The sequence below is a fragment of the Aquarana catesbeiana genome, linkage group LG12 (genome assembly GCF_042186555.1).
Source record: "Aquarana catesbeiana isolate 2022-GZ linkage group LG12, ASM4218655v1, whole genome shotgun sequence".
In the NCBI taxonomy this organism is placed as follows: Eukaryota; Metazoa; Chordata; class Amphibia; order Anura; family Ranidae; genus Aquarana; species Aquarana catesbeiana.
Window position 1 is genome coordinate 1,820,202 of NC_133335.1, and position 6,000 is coordinate 1,826,201.

The window sequence follows — 6,000 nt, forward strand, 5'->3', positions numbered from 1 at the left end:
TGTACCTGGTACCCATTGACAGATAAGAGCGGGGGATGGGTCGCTCAGGAAAGGAGGGGTCCCATGACTGATGACAGCAACTGCCCTGAGGGGAAAAGTGGTGGCTGGATGTGGCACAGCATCAGATCCAGGTTGACTCATGAGCCGAGGTAAAGGATGCAGAAGTGAGAGGAACCCCAGGAGATCAGAGAAGGTAAGAGTGGAGGGGGAGCAGCAAGAGGGAAAAGGTATAGCCTCTGAGCCTAAAGGGGCACTACACCCTTGTGTACCTCAGGAAATCTACCCAGAGAACTATTGGGGTTCATAGCCAGTCCGTATTTATGGCAGTAGGAACATAACTTCATACATAAGGCTTTCCAAGCCTTAGCTGGGCTCCACCTTCAAGCCCTATGAGCTGAGAGTCAGGCTTTGAAGGCTCCTACTGCAGAAGTAGATGAAGGGTGGAATTCAGTTGACCTTACACTGGGGCAGGATCTCACTGTAGCTTCCCATGGAGGTGCAGAGGAAAGATGTATGTCTACCTAGCCGCTTTTTGGATAGGATATGATTGTTCCAGCCCCTCACCTAGAGTACAATGCCCTCCTCTATGGAGGTGCAGGACATAAGTTGAGTTTTCTGTAACCAACCATCATAAGGGAACTAATACACAATTAATAAGAGGTCTACCCCAGCAGCAGAGAGATCGAACCTGTTCTGCCACAGATTAGGGTCTCTATCAGTACAGGTTGGAGGAGCAGACAGGTTTACAAAAGCAATCCGACTGCAGGTCAGCAGAACCCCCAAGGTGAGCACACGTACCTATCTAGTAATTTCCTGCTAAGGTAGGTGTCACTGGTGGATATACAAGCAGTAAAGACCACTCTAACAAATGCCCTCTCTAAGGGGAACAGTTCCAAACACCCACTCAGCCGGGGGACGGCAATGAGGAAGTCTGGAGGAGCTCTGAAAGACTAAAGCTCCAGCGTAGAGTAGTACAAAGACACAGCCTCAATGGGGAGGAAATGACTCCTTGTAGTTGGGGTCTCTTGGAAGGGACTGTGGTAGTAGCAGTTGGTGCCCAGACCTGTTCTAAGAGAGAATGACCGTGCAGCACCCGACTTCTCCAGAGGGACGCACTATACAGCGCATTTTTGCATCTCAACGCCCCGATACATTTTTTGCAGTGTATTACAATGCACACTGAAGATGGAGTATAATACACCCCCCCCCCCAGCTCTGGTGTCAGTAGATACAATAATAACCCCCCCCCCCCCCCAGCTCCGGTGTCAGCGGATGCAATAATAACCCCCCCCCAGCTCTGGTGGCAGTAGATAAAATAATAACCCCCCCAGCTCCAGTGTCAGCGGATGCAATAATACCCCCCCCCAGCGTCAGTAGATAAAATAATAACCCCCCCCAGCTCCGGTGGCAGCGGATGCAATAATAACACACCCCCCCCCCCCCAGCTCTGGTGTCAGTAGATACAATAACCCCCCCCCCCCCAGCTCTGGTGTCAGTAGATAAAATAATAACCCCCCCCAGCTCCGGTGTCAGCGGATGCAATAATAACACCCCCCCCCCCCCCCCAGCTCTGGTGTCAGTAGATACAATAACCCCCCCCCCAGCTCTGGTGTCAGTAGATAACATAATAACCCCCCCCCCCCCCCAGCACTGGTGTCAGCGGATGCAATAACCCCCAGCACTGGTGGATACAATAATAATAGTATAATAATACAGCTTGTATGAAGGCCCTTTCACACGTGCGGATCCGTTTTTGGACATCCGCTTGCTCAGTGGGGATCGCTCCGTTGATCCCCGCTGAGCCGGCAGATGACCAGTCTGTCTCTGCACACTGTGTAGAAACGGACCGGTCAGATCTCCACTTTCCTCTATGGGGGGGATCAGATGAAAACAGACCGTCTGCCGTGATGTTCATCCGCTATCCCATAGGGATACATGTAGGTCCGTTTTTCATCCGAAAATGGATGGATGAAAAATGGACATACGTTCCGTCCGTGTGAAAGGGGCCCAACAGTGTAAATTTGCTGTCCCCTCAAAATAACTCAACACACAGCCATTAATGTCTAAACCGCTGGCAACAAAAGTGAAAATGTCCAAATTGGGCCCAATTAGCCATTTTCCCTCCCCGGTGTCATGTGACTCGTTAGTGTTACAAGGTCTCAGGTGTGAATGGGGAGCAGGTGTGTTAAATTTGGTGTTATCGCTCTCACTCTCTCATACTGGTCACTGGAAGTACAACATGACACCTCATGGCAAAGAACGCTCTGAGGATCTAAAAAAAAAAAAAGAATTGTTGCTCTACATAAAGATGGCCTAGGCCAGTAATGGTGAACCTTGGCACCCCAGATGTTTTGGAACTACATTTCCCATGATGCTCATCCACTCTGCAGCGTAGTTGAGTATCATGGGAAATGTAGTTCCAAAACATCTGGGGTGCCAAGGTTCACCATCAGTGGCCTAGGCTATAAGAAAATTGCCAAGACCCTGAGACTGATCTGCAGCACGGTGGCCAAGACCATACAGCGGTATAACAGGACAGGTTCCACTCAGAACAGGCCTCGCCATGGTCCACCAAAGAAGTTGAGGTCACGTGATCAGCGTCATATCCAGAGGTTGTCTTTGGGAAATAGACGTATGAGTGCTGCCAGCATTGCTGCAGAGGTTGTAGGGGTGGGGGGGGTCAGCCTGTCAGTGCTCAGACCATACGCCGCACACTGCATCAAATTGGTCTGCATGGCTGTCATCCCAGAAGGAAGTCTCTTCTAAAGATGATGTACAAGAAAGTCCACAAACAGTTTGCTGAAGACAAGCAGACTAAGGACATGGATTACTGGAACCATGTCCTGTGGTCTGATGAGAACAAGATAAACGTATTTGGTTCAGATGGTGACAAGCGTGTGTGGGGGCAACCAGGTGAGGAGGACAAAGACAAGTGTGTCTTGTCTACAGTCAAGCATGGTGGTGGGAGTGTCATGGTCTGGGGCTGCATGAGTGCTGCCGGCACTGGGGGGCTACAGATCATTGAGGGGACCATGAATGCCAACATGTACTGTGACATACTGAAGCAGAGCATGATCCCCTCCCTTCAGAGACTGGACCGCAGGGCAGTATTCCAACATGATAACCACCCCAAACACACCTCCAAGACCACCACTGCCTTGCTAAAGAAGCTGAGGGTAAAGGTGATGGACTGGCCAAGCATGTCTCCAGACCTAAACCCTATTGATCATCTGTGGGACATCCTCAAACGGAAGGTGGAGGAGCGCAAGGTCTCTAACATCCACCAGCTCTGTGATGTCATCATGGAGGAGGGGAAGAGGACTCCAGTGACAACCTGGGAAGCTCTGGTGACCTCCATGCCCAAGAGGGTTAAGGCAGTGCTGGAAAATAATGGAGGCCACACAAAATATTGACACTTTGGGACCAATTTGGAGATTTTCACTTAGGGGTGTACTGACTTTTGTTGCCAGCGGTTTAGACATTAATGGCTGTGTGTTGAGTTATTTTGAGGGGACAGTAAATTTACACTGTTATACAAGCTGTACACTCACTACTTTACATTGCAGACAAGTGTCATTTCTTCAGTGTTGTCACATGAAAAGAGAGAAGAAAAGATTTACACAGATGTCACTGAGGGGGTGTACTTACTTTTGTCAGATACTGTATACGTGATCCAGCATTTCCAGGTAGCAAGCACGAATGCGCGCTACCGCTGTGATTATTCACAGTGGGAGCCAATGGGCAGGTACTGTGGACACAATGTCCACCGGCACCCGTCGATCATTCGCTACAGAGGCTAAATGGCAGTCAATGTAAACAAGGCAGATCGCCGTTCTGTCAGTAGGAAAGACATGGATCCTACATTTCTGCAAAGCAGGGACCACAGATCTATGCCTTCCCCTAGTAGAAGCACCTCCCCCACATTAAGAAAACATTGACTAGGCCCGTTTAACCCCTTTCCTGCCAGTGTCATTAGTACAGTGACAGTGTAGATTTTCAGCACTGATCACTGTATTGGTGTCACTGGTCCCCAAAAAGCCGCTGATCGCCACCATTACTAGAAAAAAAAAAAAAAATAAATAAAAGGAAATAAAGATATCCCATAGTTTGTAGACGCTATAACTTTTGCGCAAACCAATCAATATATGCTTACTGGGATTTTTATTTACCATAAACATGTAGCAGAATACATATTGGCCTAAATTGATGAAGAAATTACATTTTTTTTTCAATTTGTTTATTGGATTTTTTTATAGCAAAAAGTAAAAAAAAAAAAAAAAGTTTTCAAAATTAAGTCTTTTTTTGTTTATAGTGCAAAAAATAAAAGCCACAGAGGTGATCAAATACCACCAAACGAAAGCTCTATTTGTGGGGAAAAAGTGGGTACAGTGTCGCACGACCGCGCAATTGTCAGCTAAAATAATGCAGTGCTGTAACGCAAAAAAATGGCCTGGTCATGAAGGGGGTAAATCTTCCAGGGCTGAAGTGGTTAAACAATCACTTCCCCTGAGGGGTACACAGGAATCAAAATATCTGGAAAGAATTTCTGCAGCAGCAGGAAAGGAAAGATGAAAAGGGCACAAAATAAACCAAAACCCACCCAAATAATGCTCTAATAGGGGCTGCATTCACACGAGGATCGCCGGCGGAACCCCCCGCAACTTCAAATGGCTGCAAAACACAGGAAGCGATGCCACTACTTCTAATGGCACCGCAATTGTGCAGCAATTTTCACGCGGTAAATCGCGCTACAATCACAACGTGCAGCGCTGTCGCCCCCCCCCCCCCACCAAAAAAAGCTTATGTTCCTTTTTGAGCAACAAGCGTTTGCGATTGGGTGACTATTAGAAGCAATGGCATTGCAATCACGTCCCGCGTTTTGCAGCCATTTGAAAATTGCAGGGCGGAATTGAGACGATTCTGCCACCGATCCATGTGTGAATGCAGGCCTAAAACCAGAACCAACCACTAAAGCCTCGTACACACGATCGGATTTTCCGCAGACAAGGCCTCGGACTTTTGTCCGAAGGGCATCGGCCAAGAACTTGTATAGCATACAAAACGGAAAGGAATTGTCGGCCAACAAACACGAACGTAGTGACGTCCTACGTGGTTTTTCAGCTCTTTAGCGCCACTTTTTGGGCTCCTTCTGCTAATTTCGTGTTAGTAGAAGTTTGGCGAGTGTTGATTTGCGCTTTTCAGTTTGTTTCTGAATGACCGTTCGTCAACCAGACATGTTGCGGAATCGGAGGAGATAACGTGTTATTTGTTATTGGCCTTGGAGTTATTGCTTTGACCCAAGTCCAGTCCAGGAACAGGAGGATTTCTTGGACCAAAAATTGGTTGCTTTATTAATGGTGACCAATTCTGTCATATGCCTTTGCTGCGGGAGCTCCAGGAGAATAATCCGGATGATTTTTGGAATTATCTCCGGACGACGGACCCCTGATTTCACCAAATCTTGTCATTGCTGACCCCCCATATTAAGAAGCAGGACACATGCATGAGGCTTTTATTTTATTTTTTTGGTTGAATAATAATGATTTGATTTGGTATATTTTCTATATTTTTGGATGCATAGAATGCACTGCTTGGTGAAGTTCTATTGGCAGATTTCATGTCTAATTTTATTTGTTTTCTTTTTTTAATGCACAATAAAAAAAAATTGTGTAGAATAATACTCGGGTTTGTGTTTTACTTCCAATGACAGTTTGGGAGTCGGCAGTTACATTTTATAAAATACAATGTAACATTAACAAGGGGCACCAACGTAGTTGTATCTTTGATCTTAAAAACTCCGGGATAATCATGGTGTTGGTGGTAAAAAAAAACTAAGGAAAAACAAAGCATAATAATATTATTCTTGAGATCACTAGAAAAAAAAAAAAAGAAAAAAAAAAAAAGTTGAACATTCGTTTGCCATAACTCCATCAGTATCAGCAGCAAAGCAGCTTCATTATTATCCCATTATAGAAGAAGAGAATTGTGCGCTGCATTTCC